Source organism: Mus pahari, chromosome 11 (genome assembly GCF_900095145.1).
Source record: "Mus pahari chromosome 11, PAHARI_EIJ_v1.1, whole genome shotgun sequence".
NCBI lineage: Eukaryota > Metazoa > Chordata > Mammalia > Rodentia > Muridae > Mus > Mus pahari.
The window spans coordinates 34750625-34770206 of record NC_034600.1 but is presented as its reverse complement, the minus strand read 5'-3'; the positions used below and the strand labels follow the sequence as shown (position 1 = coordinate 34770206).

The following is a 19582-nucleotide window of genomic DNA, read 5'->3' as shown; positions in this document are numbered from 1 at the left end:
CAAATCTGCCTTACACTGAAATTTCATGTGAAAGTTCAACGGGGAAAAAGAACTTTGTGGGGTTTGTAGATGTGCACACAACTATTTCAACCATCAGTGTTTCTGCTTTTCCGTCATTTTCTATTGTGTTTTGCCACTCATCTGCGTGGATCATTGTGTTCCTTAGTCCTTGTGCTTCCAGGGGACAATAGTGATTCTGCAGAGTTCACCTGATGACTGTGACCATTATTTGAGCAGGGTTTGTTTTTTCTGGACTCCAAGCTGGAAGTGGTGAAGCTGTCAAATGGAGCTGTGCCTAGAAATGAAGTTCTTTTTTTCATTTAATGGAAAGCAAGAAGAGAGAATAAATTTCCATTATAAAGCTGCTAGCTCTCTTCTCTAACTTTTTAATATTGAGACTACTTTACCTTTAAAAAAATCACTGAGAACCTAGGAACATTAATTTTGTTGTCGATTATATCTACCGATAGTTAATCATATACAATTAAAACTGGGACATTCATAAAGATTAATGTTTATCAAATAGTAATAATTATTGCATATGCATATTTTTCTATTTATCTTGTCAGTGGATGCTGGACTGACAATACAGAACAGCCTGATTACTACATATACCTGTACATTTAAGCTGTTTCTCCATTTTATTTTGATTTAAGAAGGAAAAACCTTACTTCACATTCATATATAGGTAGATAGAGAAGAATATTTTAATAGCTTTCTGAACTAACCATGGTCAGTGGTTTTTTAAGGGTGAGCTGCAGAGTAGAGTTGGGGGCATGTACCACTGGCTCTTCTTATGCTGCTACGTTAAGTCCACTTGGTGTATCCTTCTTTTTAAATTGGGAGGGTACTCTGCATGATTTTGAAACTCCAGTCACAGTTCATTTGGGAATAAGTGGCTGTGCTATGGAGTTTTCCTGATGTTGACCTATTTTATTACATACTATCTAATGTCACATCTCTCAGGGTTACCATCCATTTTTATTAGAAGTCTTCAAAAGTGTTCACTGTAGTGGATAGGATTCTCTAACATTCTGGTTTTCATTTGCGGTCTGGAATTTTATTAGTGACTACATACATCCTTGTATTTTTCCTTGAAGTGACAGTCTCACTTGATTACTTCTCTGGGGATAGTTTTGCTTGTTTGTTTGCTTGTTGTTTTGTTTGTTTTGTTTTTGAGACAGGGTCTTGCTGTAATAAAGCCCATACTGGCCTTGAATTCATGGTCCTCATGTCTCAGCCTCCCAGTTGCTGCAGTAACAAGCATGGTCCACCTCACACACCTACTAGTATTCTAAACCCAGAATTCTTGTTGTGCTGGAATTGAACCCATAGACTATAACTGGATGGACAAGCAGAATAATTCTGATTTGTTTGTCATTAAACATACTATTATCATCAAGTATAGCAACACATTCCTGTAATCTGAGCATTGAAGACATGGACAATAGGATCAAGAGTTGAAGGCCAGCTCAGCATATATGGTAAGACCCAGAATAAAAAAAAAAATTGTTAATTTCTAAAAAAAAAAAAAATACAGGGTATTCCATGAAAAGAAAGAGAGAAAAGAGCCGGGCGTAGTGGCACATGCCTTTAATCCCAGCACCCGGGAGGCAGAGGCAGGTGGATTTCTGAGTTGGAGGCCAGCCTGGTCTACAAAGTGAGTTCCAGGACAGCCAGGGCTATACAGAGAAACCCTGTCTTGAAACACCCCCCCCCCCAAAAAAAAAAAAACAAAGGAGGGGAGAAAAGAAGGTACTTTTTTGTCTCACGGTTCCTTCACTTGCACAAATGCTGTGATTTGTGTAGTCAGTTCCTCTGGAACACCATTGTTCAGAAGTGATGTGTATGCACCTGGCCGTACGTCCACAGTGAAGTGTTGAGACTTAATAAACAATGTTTAGTGCAAGAGTAATCAACTGAGATTCTTTTTTAGCAGGAGTGTCTTAGGCCTTGTCTTAGTTAGGGTTTTACTGCTGTGAACAGACACCATGACCCAGGCAAGTCTTATAAAAACAACATTTAATTGGGGCTGGCTTACAGGTTCAGAGGTTCAGTCCATTATCCTCAAGGTGGGAGCATGGCAGCATCCAGGCAGGCATGGCAAAGGCAGAGCTGAGAGTTCTACATCTTCATCCAAAGGCTGCTAGTGGAAGACTGACTTCCAGGCAACTAGGGTGAGGATATTAAGCCCACACCCACAGTGACACATCTACTCCAACCAGGTCACACCTATTCAACAAGGCCACATCTCCAAATGGTGCCACTCCCTGGCCCAAGAATATACAAACCATCACAGGCCTTGAATTTGTCTACCAATGGTAGTAATAGTTTTAAGTGCAAAGATGGCAACAGTTTTATACACCATTGATTTCATTATCATCACAAAGGTCTATGAAGCAAAAAATTGTATTGTAAGCTTCAGTATTATGGAAGATTCTGCACCTCATGTTTTCCTTGACCTGGTCTCAGGGTCCACTATACAAACTTGTGACATTATTTGCCTTCTAAATGTGGGAAACTGCTTATATATTCAGCATTGACTGATTCTTCATTCATGTATACAAAGAAATAAATATATAAAAAGTCTCAAAATTGTTATCTTCTTAGAAGTTAGTAATATGCCAGGTACCATGGTATGTGCCTGCTGCCTCAGCATGCGATAGATTGAGGGAGGAAGATTATGAGTTCCAGGCTGTCCTGGGTCTCAGAGTGAGACCCTGCCTCAAAGAAACAGGGGTAGAAAGGGGTGGTTAGTATTAGTAATCTACTGTAAGTATATTAACTCTTACATCACTTGAAGACATAGATAATAGTCACTGTGGTGGTTTGAATAGGAATGGTCCCCACAGGCTCATGTTTGAATACTTTGTCATCAGGGAGTGGCACTACTTGAGAAGGGTTGGGAGGTGCTGCCTTGTTGGAGTGGGTGTGGCCTGGTAGGAGGAAATGTATTGCAAGAGGTGGGCTTTGAGGTTTCAGAAGTCCATGGCAGTCAGCCTCTCTCCTACCCACCCCTCTCTCTGGACCAGGTTAATCTCAGCACTACACCTGGCCACCATGATGACAATGGGCTGAGCCTCTGAGACTGTAAGAAAACCCCCAATTAAAGTTGTCTTGGTGTCTCTTCACAGCAGTACAGCTGTGACTAGGACAGTCATCGTATACAGAAGTAGTCCTTAGCTTTGGGCTTAAATGACTAGTATAGAGTCTGTTGTTTCAAATGCTATCCACCCAAAAATGTTGATAGTAAATAACATGTGAGGCTTCTGTTCTCTTTTTTCTGTTTACTGTAGCACTGGGGCATAACTGGGCCAGGTTTTTTTGTTTTTTTGTTTTTTTTGTTTTTTAACAGAGGTCAGGTATATGTTTTCTTTCCTATTGGCAGAACTGCTATATGTTTGTTGTTCCCAGACAGCTTCACAGGTAGGGTGGTTGATGAGAATATCAGTTGTATTTCTTGTGAATAAACAGACCAGGAACCTGGAGATTAGATTGTATATTGTAGTTGCTGTCATGCTAGCACTTAGCACTGTGCTATGTCCACTTTGATACATGACCTGTCCTGTGTGTGTGTATGTGTGTGTGTGTGTGTGTGTGTGTGAGAGAGAGAGAGAGAGAGAGAGAGAGAGAGAGAGAGAGAATCAGTCAGACAGACAGGGTCTCATTGTGTAACTCAGTCTGGCCTTGAATTTGCTCTGTAGCCTAGGATGGCCTGAAACTTAACATTTAGCACCCTCCTGTTTGCATCCTATTGTTTCTTTCTCTACTGTAGTGCTCGGATTACTTTTATGCACTACCATACCAAGCTTAAATGTTCTTAATAAGTCTTTCTCAAACCTTTAATTTCTTAGTGTAAGCTCTTAGAAATAGAATTTGTAAATCAAAGGGCATACATAACTTTCAGGACTTTGGTCCTTATCACAGTCTTTCCTAAAAAAAAAAAAAGCATATTTACAGGCTGGGGAATTGGCTTAGAAAGTAAAGTGCTTGTCGTGCACAAGGAGCTGAGCTTGATCCATTGCTGCCAAGGACCAGTTTTGAGGAAAGGGTGTTTAGGAGCAGTGAAAGAAAGGACTCAAAGTTAATGAGGTGGGGTGTAAGTTGACAGTCCTGTGTTCTGCTCAAGACAGCTCTCCAGAGATCTCCTATAGATCAGTTCTTGCACACCAATCTCAGTCTTTTATTTGCATATCAATTCAATTGTACCCCTACCAAGTTCCCTTTTAATTATCCCATGAATTAGCATTTTATGACCTTAACCCCTTGATTCTTAAAGACAGCAGTATATTCTTTTTAACATAGCAATATATTCAGAGATCTGCCTGCCTTTATAAGCACAGACAATAAACTAGCTGTGTGGGAACCTGCTCTAAGATACCGTTCCTGCCATGCCTGAGCCTAAACTAGTTCTGACCCAGGCTAACCTTGAACTCAGGAATCTGCCTGCCTTTGTAAGTACAAACAATAAACTTGACTGGGTGGGATCTTGCCTGGTGATCACTCCCCAAATCTCTATCTTCTTCTTTAATATCTTTCTGAAAAGCTGGCTCATCGTGCAGCTGCCTTTGTTCTTTTAGGTCCACAAAGCTCCTTATAAAACTCATATTGTGTCCTTATATTTTGCATACTTGAGAAATTACATATCTTGAACTCATGTTTTCAGAGTTCTTTCCAACAGCCTTAAGTGATGTCCTGAGGGTCACAGTTTGCTAAGGACATTAGCCACACCTTCACCTCCTGGACTTGTGCTAATTATCATGGAGTAATTAACCTTGGCCAGGAGAATATTTCCTGAAAGAGGAACTTAAAATAAATTATGTACATTATTATACAAACAAGCCCCATGCCCACAGCAACTGTCAGCACTCATGGAAGCCCATACCCTGCTGGCTATGCTCCAAGGGCAAAAAATGTCACACTGCCCCTTCCACAGTGGCCATATAGGACTTGGCACATTGTACTCATGTAAAGGCTAAACTCAGGGAATAGGTGGATCTTCAGAGCTCCATGGCCAGCCAGTCTAGGCGAATCAGTGAGCTTCAGGTTCAGTGAGAGAACAACAGCAGAAAATCAGTCCAACATTGGCCTGTGGCCATACACTCCAAAGGAGTGTGCATACAAACACCTTCATACACCACAGAGGAAAATCCAAGGTATAACAATGCATCAGAATATGTAAATGTGGTTACTCTATACTTCACCAATACCTCAGTATTTAAGGTTTTTTTTTTTTTTTGTCATTACCAATTCAGTAAGTAGTATTTTCTTATATTTCTATGGTGATTTATTAGGTGACTATAATTTCTTGACAAGTTCAGGACTATGGTATAGAAACAGAAAAAGTAATTTGTTTTCTGGTGTAAGAAGTTAATCATATTAAAAAATCTTAGAAATTCAATGCACAGTTACTCATAAATATAGTAGTTTTTACATGTCTGATATCAAGTAATTCAGTATTACATAATTAAGAAATTAAGTAAAATTGAGATTGTATTCCTAAGTCCAGCACATATTAACCTCCACAGTCTTAGGACAATAGTGCCAGGGGAAAAAATGTACAATAAAGAAATGATTTGAAGGCATAAATATCAAAAGGCTAAACTAAGGTTATTTGTCCAAAACAGATTATAAAGAAGTTAAAAATGGGAATTTTTGTTTTGATATCTTTTCACCACTGACTTTGGTTAAAAAAAAAAAATCCCCTTTCTTTTTCAAACTCTAATATAATCTTTTGGTTCAGACAAAGTGCAGAACTTTTGTGAGAAGAAACTCCTATATTAAAATATGAAGAGCCAAGGTAATGAGTGTATACTGGGTGCAGATTCACATGCCAAGGTGTGGGTTGGCAAGGGCTTGCCTAGTGTTTGGAGTCTAGATCCAGCAGGCCTGAGTTTGTATGCTGGCTCTGTCCCTGATCCACACTGTGGTCTTAGGCTAACGTACCAGTGGCTGGACAGTATCTGCAGTCACCAAAAATTTGAGGGTGTATTAATTTTTCAATCTTCTTTGTCTAAGGACACAGCAGTGAACAGAACAGACAGAAATCTTACATTAGAGGAATTTGCCTTATATAGTGAAAAAAAAAACCCAAAATAACATTAGATTTTTAAAAAGAACCATGTTTTGCATTTTTAGAGCAGCAAAGGGCGGGTATTTGATATTGTTGGGAATGAAATTATAGATAATGAACAGGCGAGGCCCAGACAGTGACATTTGATCAGTGATCCAAGAGAAATGGGGACTTGTGCTGTGGAACTACCAGGAGCTGTGCATTCTAAGCACTGGAAAATGAAAAGGCCAAAGTGGTGATGTGTCTGATGTGCTTGCAACAGTAAAGGAGTCTAGGGTGGCAACTAGGGTGGAGTTAACATCAGGCTGTGAGCAGGAGCTAGGATAAAGAAAAGTATACTCATGTTTAAGATTCAGAGATGAGAATTATAAGGCACTTTGAAATTTACCTGACTAGACAGGTTCCTGTAATTTGTAATTAACTTTCTACCAACTATAGTGCTTATTATTGTGAACTAACCTCTGCAGTGTTAGGACAGTTTTTCCGGTCATCTTTGTACACCTAACCAGGCATGTGCTGAGCAGGGAACTCCAGTGACTGTTACATGATGGAGGTAAGATAGCTGCCGCTGGGGTGTCTGCCTCTTGCTGGGATCATCTCTCATCCAGCAGGGACCCATGAAAGAGTTCACATATGCAAGACTTGTGTTAATGGAACACTGTCAACTCTGCCACATTGTATTAGCTAAAGCAAGTCCCAAGGCCAGAGCAGACTCAAGAAAAAGGGAAGGGACTCTAGCTCTTGATTGGAAAGGCAGCGAACTCACATCCTGGACACATGATGCCCCTAGTGGGAAAACTGTCCACCACTGTCTTAGCCAGTGTTCTATTGCTATGAAGAGACATGATGACCATGGCAACTCTTATAAAGGAAAGCAAATCGGGCCTGGGTTACAGTCCAGGGATTTAGTCATCGCGGTGGGGAGCACAGTGGCACACAGGCTAGAGAAGGAACTGAGAGTTCTGCATCTGGGTATGCAGGCGGCAGGAAGAGTACACAGGCCTGGCCTGACCTTCTGAAACCCAAAATATACCCCCAATGACACACTTTTCTCAAGGCCACTCCTTCTCCAACAAGACTGCCCCTCCTAATCCTTTCAAATACTGCCACTCCCTGATGAACAAGCATTCAAATCTGTGAGCCTATGGAGGCCATTCTTTTTTTTTTTTTGAGGCCATTCTTATTCGAACACCACAACTGCACTGCCATATAACAACATTTCAGTGAATGTAATTTATTATTTTTATATCTGCTATTAGTTATTATTTTATGTCTATGAGTTGGTGGTTCTTTATTTGAAAAACTTTTGAATCGGGACTGTCAAGACCTGATAGATATTTCAGTATATTTTTACTTTGAACTTTGAGATGGATTATTAGTGCCTTTTCTATTTTTGCCTTTGCTCTACAAAAATGTAAATTTTGAATGGATCAGCTGTAGCATAATTTTTTTATGACTTATGCCTTTAATCTCATGCCTAAAAGCCCTTCTCCATTCCAATATAGTAAAATCTTCATATCATTTACAATTTCTCTAATACTTTTGTCTTTAAAAATTTGTTATCTACTTATGTGTATGTATATGTATTGTATATGCCATATGGGGTGGTATACTTGGGGACAGAGAGCATGTCAGATATCCCAGATCTAGATAGATGCACAGGAGGCTGTTAGCTGCCCAGAGTGGGTGCTAGGATCTGAACTTGGGTTCTTAGGAAGATCAGCAAGTGCTCTTAACTGTTGAGCCATTTCCAGCTCCCTACTTTTATCTTTTGCTTTATACATTTACATCATTTATTGTAATGTTTTGTTTTTTTTTCTTTTTAACAAGAATCTCACTATAAAGACCAGTCTGGCCTCAGATGTGCCACGTACCTCCTGATGCCCCTGCCCCACCCCTGCCTACTGCATGAAGCCCTTGCCTCTGCCTGGTGCGTGCTGGGGTAACAGGAGGATACTACCATAACTGGCTTAAAGACTGGTACTTTGAGATTTCCAGTCATTTATTAAAACCAAAAATCAATAGAGAGTCTGTACAAAGTGGAAAAGAATCTCCAGATTACAAAACAGTGTTTGTGATTTACACATCGGACATAGAAGCACCTGTCTCCACCACTCTGAGGTTATCCAGTTTCTCCCCTGGGCATTAAAATGGGAACCCGAGTGTTTCAAGTCACACTGAGCCACTTGGTTTTGTTTATGTATTTGGGTGTTTCACCTGCAGACATGTGTGTGCAATGCCTGTGGAGGCCCAAAGAGGGCAGCAGATAGCATAGAACTGGAGTTACAGATGGGAGTGAGCCATTATGTGGTCCTGGGAATGGAACCGCAACCTCTGGAAGAGCAGCCAGTGCTCTCATCCACTGGGCCATCTCTCCAGCCCTTTCTGGGAGCTAAGAAGGAAAGAAGGGGAAGAATATTTTGCTCTGTATTATAGGCAGAGCTACAGAGACTGAAATAACCACAATTTTCTGATGAATCCTACTTTCTAAAAATTCATAATACCCATACTCTCAGGGCTGCATAGTTAGATTCTATTTGTTTACTTGTTTGTGTGTTTGTTCATTTCTTGGTTTTTTTTTTTTTTTTTGAGACAGGGTTTCTCTGTGTAGCTCTGGTTGTCCTGGAAGTCACTCTGCAGGCCAGGCTGGCCTCTGCCTCCCAAGTGCAGGCTCGAGTTAGATTTTACTGTGAACTTAATTCATTTCCCAACCTTCTAAATTCTCATAGGAATTCTGTGTACTTCCTGACAGTCTTCTTTGTCAGGGTAAGAAAAAGAGAAACTTTGTGTTTGCAAAAGGAGCACATGAATCACTAGCTCGTATTCCCTGATTGTGCAGCTCCTTTCCAGGTCTCATAGTCACCTGGTCACCCCTGCTACGCTGCTTATTCACATAGTTGACTTGTCCTAAATCCGTCTTACAGTTTTCCCCTGTAGACTTGATCTTTTGCCACTCCTTTTTACCCTGATGTAACCATTTCTTTAAGTCAAAAGCCTGGAAGTTGAAACTTGAGAGATAGCTCAGTGTTAAGAGCAGATTCTGCACTTAGAGAGGATCCAAGTTCCCTGCACTTCCAGCACCCCACAGATCCCTCAAACTCAGCTCCAGGCAATCTAAGACCTTCTTCTGGCCCCTGAGGGCACTATACCAGATGAATGAAAGCCTCTGTTCCACCAGCAGAGACAGGTGGATCTCTGTGAGTTTCAGACAACCTGATCTACATAGCAAGTTTCAGGACAGCCAGGACTACACAGAGAGACCCTGTCTCACAGAAAAACAAAAACTGTGCCTCTAAGTAGGAAAGCATATTCTAGTATGTTGAAGTCCCTCCCTGCCTCTCTTCCCCCATAGCCCTCTATGTACCCTAGAGGGAACCACTGCCCATGGTCTTCTTTAGTCATCCCCTTTATACATGTCCTCAAAGTGCATGTTGCCCCAAGCTATCTGTGTTTTGGATTTACTTGATGAAATTAGTTTCATGTGGTCATAGTTCATTTTCACTATTTCTACTATTGGGAACCTTTGCTTGTGTGATGCTTCCAAAGTTTATCCGTTTTCTTGTTCTTGGGTCTTCAGGTTGTTGCGTGTGTGTGTGTGTGTGTGTGTGTGTGTGTGTGTGTGTGTGTGTCTATTCTCAACTTTATCAACTGATTTGCTTTCTTTTCTAAAGTGCTTATTTTAATTCTCTCTTCTCCCCATACACTTTTGGTGAGTAGCCACTAGCCTGCCACTCTAAACAACTCTGGTTTCTTATAGAGACTTTTGCTGGTGTAGTGCTTATAAATGGAAACACTTGTCACATATATACATTTATTGTTGAGTCTTTGTATATGTTCATCTTTGTCATTTGTACAATATACCTGTTCATATCTATATTAATCAAGGTTATCTAAAGGAACAGAATATTTATATAAGGTGGATTTATTAGAGTGGCTCACAGGCTCTGGTCCAGCTCGTTTAGCAGTGGCTCTCCCAGTGGAAAGTCCAAGAATCCAAGTTATTCGATACAAGATGCTGGATGTGTCAGCTGGCCTTCGGTATACACCTGAATCCAGAGAAGTAGGTTGTAATACCAATGACAGAATGTGTCAACAGCAGGATGGATGAGCTAGCCAATGAGAGTAAAGGTGAGCAGGCAAAAGTCAAAAGTGTCTTTCTCTTGTATCCTTTATATAGACTGCCATGAGAAGGTGTAGCCCAAACTTAGGGGAGGTCTTCTTACTGCAGAAGATCTGGATTTAGGGTGGGTTTTCCTGCCTCAAATGATCCAGTCAGGAAAAGTCCTCACAGATATGCCCAGCTGCTTGGGTTTTTAGTTAATTCCAGATGTAGTTCAGTTGACAACCAAGATTAACCATCAGAATATCTTTTACCTGTTTGCCAGTTGAACTTTCCTTTCTTTCCTTCTTCCTTTCCTTCTGAAAAAAAATCTCACTATAGGCATGTGTCACCACGCTCTGCTTTGGTGTACTATTTTTATATTTAGTGTAAGCTCTGTTTGTATAGTCAGTATGTATTCTATAAATTCTACCTGTCACTTGTTTACAGCATTCAAAAGATCTGTTTATAACATGGTTGATTGGAATGTGTTACTGAGCTAAACTCTAAGGAAAACTTAAGACAAGGCAGAAACTATCTCTGCCCTCACTTTACTCAAAGGAGTCAAAAAAATAAATAGATGTCTAAGTAGATTATGAGACATGCTGTGAGTCTCAGCTTAGCTCCCTCTGCTTTGGGTGAGTTTACCTGACCACTGCTAAATTTGGTTCCTCTGAACCCTGTAAGGACTTTCCTAGCCTAGGCATTGCTTAAAATAGTTGGTAGTTCTGAGATCGGGGACTCGGCTTTTTCTTGTTGTTCACTTTGATATGTTCAACATTTAGCATGGTGTTATACCGTAGCAGATGCTGAGTAAATGTTATCGTTGAGTGAGTGAGTGAAAAGGTGACATCAGTAAGAGTAACTGAAGATTCAGTATTCCCTGCTAACATCTAGTAAGTACCTAGGTTTGGCAAATGGTATCAACAACTTACACTTAAGTGAGTATACCTTGAGTAGGAAGTACATATTTTAAACTGTTTAAAATGACTGGCTCTAAATTTCTTTAACCAAAATGCCAGTTGTTAAGGGAGATTACTATATCTAAGTATTAATTAGCCAATAGAGACCTACTTACACACTACTAAATATAGAGTGTAGAAATATGCAGAAGTTGGCTAGCTTTTGTTGGCTTGCTCAAGCAGCAGATAGAGAGGAATCTTGGGTATACACTAAGGTGGGCCCAAGGCAGAGATGAAACCATAAATGAGAAGTGGGGACTTTGTCTAACTCTGCAGTCATCATTGGAGGCGTTCAGAGTCACTTAGTCCCTTACAGACCCAGGTGACAGCTTTGTAAAGCAATAGTCTTTGATAAGCAATAGTAATTAATGGCTCTCCAGAAGCAGATCTCTTCTGAACCTGATGGCCTAGATATGAAAGAAGTGCCAGACTGTGAAATACTGGGTCAGAAGCAATCAAGCGGAGAAGGAGCAGAAGGCAAGTCTCTTTTGGATGGGCCTGGGGTCAGCTCATGCCGGGGAGCCAGACTCTCCGCGGACATTTATGACTCGAGAGGTGCTTGAGATTGAGGACACACATGCCTATGAAGAGGGCATATTCCTGGGACAGGCAAATCAAACTTGGCATGCAGTTTCACCTATGTAGTGGGGAAAGTACCTAGCCCAAGGCCACCATGATGGTGGAGTCATATCTAGAATATATCTCTTACTTGTTGTATTAAATCCAGCTCCTTGTGCCAAAAGCACTGTACCTCCTAACAGCCTGGACTTAGGTGAAAAGAAGAGGAAGCATGCATTGGAATATAGAAGAACCCAGCACTAGTCAGAAAGATGTGTAACTGCTTATCAGACATGCCTCTTACCAACACTGAAGTACTGTAAAGGTTCAGAGGTGGTGGATGATGGATGCTGGTTACAACTTGTGCGTGCTCCAAAACTTCATGTTCCACAAACTTTAACATGGTGCTGTTAGCTATTCAAGGTACACTGCACATGGGCCCTTTCTGGAAAGAGATGGGCTTATTTACTTATTGAAATTGGTTCTTCCTTCTCAAATATATCTCCTCTCAAACTGGAAAAGAGCTTGTTTTGAAAAATAAATGAATAAATGTACAGAGGTAAAAGAAGAAGACTATTAAAGACAAAAAATAATTGAGGAAGGAGGATTGGATCATCCTAGTATTCTGCTCTGGGCTATCTGGCATTTATGGCAAAGGAAAGCTAGAGAGAAGGCCCAGTGGTTAAGAGCCCTTGCTGCTCTTCCAGAAGACTGGAGTTCTGTTCCCAGCACCCACATTCAGTGGCTCACAACAGCTTGTAAATTTAAATACTCTCTTCTGGCCACTGAGAGCGTCTGCATACAAGTGTCATACATACATGCACATAAATTAAAAATAACAGGAATATTTTAATAAACAGAATTATTAGAAGCATTTTTTTTCTAAACACTGTTTCAGAGAAAGATGTGTCACGCAGACCCATAATGTAGCTGGCAGTGAGCAATGCCATGGATAACAGCCTAAGGAATGCTGTGTGGTAAGTGTGCAAGCGGACTTTCTATAATTAATTATTCTTAGTTCATGTGCATTGATGTTTTGCCTGCCTGCACGCATGTCTCTGTGAGAGTGTTGGGTCCCCTGGACCTAGGGTTAAAGAGCTGTGATGCCCTGTGGCTGTTGGGAATTGAACGTAGGTCTCCTGAGCCATCTCTCCAGCCAGGACTCCTTACCTTGTTTGTGTTTTGCTTGTTAAAAGGCAAAGGAGACTCAGTATAGTAATGGTACAGAATTACATCCTTAAATAATTGGAGTATAAATGTGAAGATGATAAATCTCTTAGATGGTAGTAGAGAAATTGATGTGGCAGTTCGAGGGAGAGGGGTCATGTCCAAGATAGAAATAGGGACAAGGACGTGATTTATGTGTTGCAGCTGGGCCTTGAAGGACATGGGATTTGGACATGGAGAGACCAATGTTCTCTAACCCCCTGTTTACCATAACTTAAAATAGCAGTGGGTAAGAAGACTGCTCAGAACTAAGAGAAGTCAGCTAAGAGAGGGAATGTGCTGTGCAGAACCTGAGGTCCATGGAGGTTTCACAGTCATGCTGTCTCACTAAACTAACAGGGAGCGAATATTAAATGCCTCCTACAATCTTTGTAAAGACTGGAGGAGTTACTGTATTGAAAATGTAGCACAGTGTTTGATACCAAGCATTGTAACTTACTGTATCCCCCTTCCACCCAAGGCAGAGAGGAATACTAGGACCTGGGTAATTAAGACCTTGAGATACTGAAGGGTGCTCAGTGGTAGAACAGTGCTTAACATGGGCAAGGCCCTGGTTCCATCACCTCCACCTGGAAAAGACGCTACAGAGCTGTATCAGTGAGGAGGGGGACGACTTTGATGACCTCCTGATAAAATGTCTGAAGAGGAAAAAGAAAAGATCAGAGGATCAGAGTTCCAGTCCTCTACTCATTAAAACACCAGTCTGATAAAGAGATTGTGAACAGTGTTAATTGTGAGGTGTTGTTTTTCTGCTAACTAAACTACCTACTAAGTGCAGGCTAGCACAAACAGCACCAAGGGAAAAGCTCTTAAAATCCCATGCAGTTTGCAATTGGAAGACTGATGTGGCCGCCAAGAACAAGGCAGGATAACCAGTGATCAGGTGATACCAAGTTTGGGCTGTCAGTCACTGAATGGAACAATTTCCAGCTTGAGCTGGTTGATCTCCGTGTGATAGCCCATGTCATTCCAGAGCCATTAGGTTCATCACTGTCCTTGCAGCTGAGCAGTCTTCCCCAGCGTCCTCTGACCTGAGTCTGAGTGATGGATTTTCTCAGGTTCCTGTTCTTACTCTTTCCGTGTGCTTCCCTGCAGACTTCAATATTACTGGAGTCTTCCTAAGAGTCTGTTTTTGATGTGCTCTAAACTCTCCCTATAGCGAGAGAAAATGCTCCACTCTGGGCTGAGAGTTGCCTAAGACCTAATGTTAGGCCAGCATCCTAAAGCAAAGGATTTGAACTAGCTGGTTGCTAGGAGCCCATCTCACTGTGAGCTGTGGGTCTTCACTTGCTGGTTGGTTCTGTTCTTCTCAGTGTGTTCTTTTTCTACTCCTTGGGCGTTTCCCTCATTATGCCTTAGAGCATCTGGTCTGTCTGAGTATGCTGATTTAGAGTTCATACATTTTTCTGACCACCTAAGTTTAGAACAGCACCTAGTAGCTAGAGCTAAGAACATGAGTAAGTATTTCATCTGTTTAAGATGAGATTGAGTGTGTTCAGGATAGTGTGACTGTAGACTAAATACATTTAAATGTAATAAAGCTTTTTATTGGGGTGAATACATTGTATGCAGGTATGAAATGTTCAACTCATAAAAATATTCAGATAAATATAAAAAGGAAATAAGTTTGTTGCATAAATTTTCAATGATGAATTATGTAATAAACCTCCCTACCATGCTTCAAGACTGTCAGCTCCTGACCCATCTCTTTGATACCACTTCCTCCCTGGTTGCTTTTTAAGCATATCCACCACTTTTTAGTTTTCAGCACTACTATTTTGGTCTGTAGCACTAAGGAAGAAAATAGCTTTTCAAAACCACATAACCACAATGCCATTGTCACATGTGAAAACAAACACCTATTAGCAGTTCAATCCATATTGAAAAGCATCATCACTCATCAATCAAATGTTCATGCATAGAAGACACGCTCAAAAAAAAGCATCCAAGAGTAAATAATGCACAGGAAGAGGAGAATTGGTCTCCTGAGTGATTACTAAGGATTGCAATTCTGAAAGTATACCCCAAATGCCAGTTAAATGTGCCAGCACCAATTCATTCATGCAGAATGGCTTTCCTGAAGTAGGCTGCATGTCCCTGTGGCCAGGCCTTGCCTGATAAATTATTAAGGGACTTTTTACTAGAAAAGCTGTGCTGGCTTTGGTGCTCTGTGGTCTAGGCCACCTTCACTTGGGCCACTTAATGAGTGTAAGCATAGAAAGTTTTATGTTTATTTATATTAAGTATCTAGAGCTTATCATCAAGACTATATCATACACAAAATACGGGAAAATCAGGCTATTGCCCTGAGTTTTTTTCCTGTGTAGTTTATTATAATTTGGGAATATGAACTAATATGAAAATTCTCTTTTACAAGTAGCAATGCCTCGCACATTTTCTTGCATCTCATAATCTTCTATATGACCATAAGCAGTTTCTAACATGTTTTTACTCTCCTGGTTTCTAGAAAGGGAAGAATCTCTTCATTTATTTGATGCAGTTTGGAAACAAACATTTCTATTAAATTACAAATCCAAACTAATATTACTACTAAACTATCACCTATTAAAAACTCAAAATCAACTTTTAAAAGAAGGGATTGAAATCCACCCTTGTTTGTTCCTATGGAAACATTTGTGTACTGTGCTCTACTTGTGGCGCACTCTGGCATAGTAGGGAAAGTGTCCTCACAGTGTTTTTACTATCAAAGACCAAGGGAGGGCTGGTGTTGAGGGAAGACCAAGACTGGCTGGAGGTCCAGCTCAGTGGTGAGGAGCTTGCCCAGTGCACACAGGCCTCAATTCAGTCCTACACTTTTGTTTTTTAGACGATAAAAATAGTATATGCTCTATGCTTTAATACTTTATTTGCAGTTCATCCCTGCTTGTGGAAGGAGAAAATCATTGCAGTGGGACATTAACCATGAATAGATCCATTCACTAGGATAGAACCTTATCTCCTTCTTAGGCCTTTGTGTGTGGGTCTCTACATGTGTACACACATGTATGTAGGTACACATGGAGGTAAAAGGTTGATACTAAATGTCTACAGTTTTTCTCTAGCACATCCTCTGAGACAGCATCTTCCACCTGGAGCTTACTGATTTGGACTAGACTGGTTGGCCCAGCAACACTTGGTATCTTCCTGCTTCTACCTCCCCAGTACCTCTGGGCCTGGTTTCATGTCAGTGCTTGGAATTGAACTCATGGTCTTATGCTTCAGCGGCAAGCTCTCTACCAACTGATTCATCTTCTCAAGCCCCCTCCCCCCAATGTAGTGGAGGGAGGGGGATGTAAAGTGCAGTCCCTATACTTCAAATGAGCATAAAAGACCAAGCTCCAACTCTTAAAGCTACAGTCTTCACTCTAGTCAGAGAATGTGGTGTACACTTGTTATAGCAGTCGAATGCACAATGACAGAAGATGATATGGCTGGGCATGAGGTCACACGCTTGTAACCATAGTACTGTGAGGCAGGAGGATTTCACCCCAACTGTAGATGCAGATACTGTCTCCCCATCACTAACTAACTAACAGGAATGGGACAGTGCCTTTGGGTTTACCAAGCTTCTCAGAATGAATGCCAGCATCAATGTTGTGTTTGCTTTGTGATGTTTGCTGTGTTACCTTGACAAGAGAACTTTGAAACTCAATGTTCTCATGGTTCTTTTCTAGTACCCATGCTGCAAACAGTTCCTCTCTTGTGCCAGCAGGTGGAAGCAGGAGCCAGGGAATGGCAGTACCCTGCCTGCACTGCCTCCTCTTCTGTGACTCCACTCCTCCTGACCCTGTCCTGATGGAGTCTGCCACTCCATTCCTGCTCTCCAGCAATTTGTTTGTGGCTCCATCACTTGCCTGGCTGACTTGGGGAGTATGAGGAGCTTGGTCTGAGCTTAGGAATCACTTTAAGATGGACTCATGAAGGTTTTGACTCTTGTCAATGTTGGCTTACCCTGTCATTGCAAATCGCGTGCTATGTGTAGACTGTGACTTCCTGGGTGTTAGTAACATTTGGTATCCACACAGGTGGGAATTCACCTAATAGTAGGTACTGTGCCAGATACTCCACAGGGGCCTTAATTTTAATGTGAGGGCTTTTTTGCATAAAAAAATCCTTTAAGAAAAGGCTGTCTTTATTTTGAAAAATTTTACTACCAAATATATAGGTCGAGTAAGCAGCTAACATGCAACTCCTAAACAATCACAGAGCTTTCGGTTAGAAGGAGCCAGTGTGAGTAATGTTTTTGCACTTAGAAGATCCTCTATAAATGCTGTTCAGAATGAACGTATGATGCTATAGATCAATTCTGTTAGCTGTTATCCACAGCAAATAATAGTAAATGCGTTCCTTTAGACAAGTCATGTAAAAGAAGAGAGCCAAACTCCAGGGTTCTGTCTGTAGAATGAGAGACGAACTTTAATTTCTTGCAGGATTTAGCAGCTGTCACCTTTTAATACTTTTTAAAAACACACTGATTGTATTTAATGTGTGCCTGAGTGTGTACATGTGCAGCACATGCAGTGAGGAGATCAGGCTGGGTTGGAGCTCCTGGAACTGGAGTTACAACTGTGGGCCACATTTGGGAGCTAGGGACTAGACCTAGGTCTCCGTAAGAGCAGTAGTCACTCTTAACCATGGGCCATCTCTCCAGCCCCAACGTTTTTGTTTTTGTTTTGTTTTTGTTTTATTGGATATTTTCTCTTTTTAAAAAAGTTTATTTTTATTTAATGTATATGAGTACATTGTCATATGGTTACAGATGGTTGTGAGCCACCATGTGGTTGCTGGGAATTGAACTTAGGACCTCTGGAAGAGCAGTCAGTGCTCTTAACCACTGAGCCATCTCTCCAGCCTTGTTATTTTATTTATTTACATTTCAAATCTTATCCCCTTTCCTGGTATCTCCTCCAGAAGCCCCCTGTCCCATTCCCCCTCCTATAAGGCTGCTTCCCCACCCACTTCTGCCTTCCTGCCCTGGCATTTCCCTACATTGTACATCAAGCCTTCACAGGACCAAGGGCCTCTCTTTCCACTGATATTCAACAAGGCCATCCTCTGCCACATATACAGCCAGAGCCCCAGGTTCCTCCATTTGTATTCTTTGGTTGGTGGTTCAGTCCCTGGGAGCTTGGGGCAGGGGGCATGTCTGGCTAGTTGACACTGTTGTTCCCTCAATGGGTCCAGCCCCAACCTTTAGTAGAACCCAGGCTGTCCATCATTACAATCCACTGTATATCTAAAATGTCCAGCCAATGAAATGATTTTCATCCCCATCAGTAGCTTCCTGAAAAATCTATCTCTTAGAGGACCTCTGTTGCGTCTTTCTGTTCAAAATGTAAATAGTCTCTCGGTCTCCTTTGGTACTTTGAGAAGAGTGCTGCATCCTGGGAGTGCACTCTTACAGGTGGCTTATTGGTTACTAAGAACTGACGGAACCTTGCACAGAGCAGCTGTCCAGAGCCCAGCTGGAGTCAGCTTATCCTTGGCTGTTCAAGCCGAGACAGCCTGTTCTTCAGGGCTGGAAGGAGGGTAAGGTGGGAGGGACACTCCGCCTCAGTCCTGACAGACAACTAGTGTACTTGTCTGCCCTTTAGCCTACTGCTCTCTCCCTATTTAAAAGCAGGAAGGTGCCCTAGTGAGAAGTTTGACATTTTCCTTCTGTGGGCTGTGGTTGTAGTTTTAGTAGAGCAGAGTCAAGAATGAAGCGCCACACTTGCTGTGCGATCTGCGCAAATTACTTTACTTTTCTGTCCTGCTAAATGGAGTTGATAAATACCTGCCTATTAGCTTGTTGGGGAATTAAATAAGAAAATGCTCGTAAACCTGTAGCACAATGTGTGTCTCTTAACAAATACTGAAGTTGATGATACACACCAGTCTGTATGGCCAGTTGCAAACTGAGGCAGGAATTCTTGAGGATGAAATGCCTGACGCGGTTGAGGTGTCTGTGGGCGTGGAGCTCCAGCTTGAGTTCTGGGTGATCACCAAAGCCCTGAGTGGAAAAGGAACAAAATGGAGAGAGAGACCAGGTTCAGCATCAGGATGAATGAAGGAAGAGATGTCATGAGAGGAACAGAGAAGTGTTTGAGGCACTGGGGAAGTGAGCCAGAGCTGTGTAGCTCGGGGAGGCATAGAGCCCACAGCATACACAGGCCCTTGCTTCAGTCATCACCACTGCAAAAGGATTAAACAGTGACAGTAACTGTTTTTAGAGAGAAAGTGAAAAAGAATATGGAAAGAACCAGAAAAGCCGCTTGCCAAGGTGCTCCCAGTGGGAGAGCAGGGAGAGACTGGAAGAGGCTGTAAGTAGTATAAAGGCTGAACCCCAAAAATTGACTTCTGTCTTTAAAACAGATGGAATCATGTAGAAATGGGTATAATCGCTGTGTTTAGTGACTATTAACTCAGAAAAAAATAAAACAAGAATGGCCTCTCTGCTGCTTGTTAATTCCTCAGATTAAAAAAATAGCTATATTAATGAAAATGTCTGTAGGCCAAGACATTTAATTCTAGATCTAGAACATTCTGCTTATTAAATACTTCAGTTCACTGGTAGAACAGTGGTGACTAGGCACTCACCTTTGGGGGAAGTGAGGGTTGGGGGGGTAGGACAGAACTCGTTTGCACTAGATTGGGGCGGGCAGGGGCAGTCCATACTCTTCA

General features: G+C 41.5%; 1 protein-coding gene across 2 annotated transcripts in view; it reads left to right on the top strand.

The window, feature by feature from the left end:
* Window positions 1-19582, top strand: part of Nln (neurolysin) — an 87638-nt gene that overhangs the window by 893 nt on the left and 67163 nt on the right. Inside the window, exon 2 of one of the 2 annotated variants that reach the window (XM_029544064.1) lies at window positions 12591-12669. The exons of the other annotated variant lie outside the window; for it this stretch is intronic. The gene's annotated coding sequence lies outside the window, so the exon portion shown is untranslated. The remainder of the gene's footprint in view (window positions 1-12590; window positions 12670-19582) is intronic. 2 annotated transcript variants of the gene reach the window in all.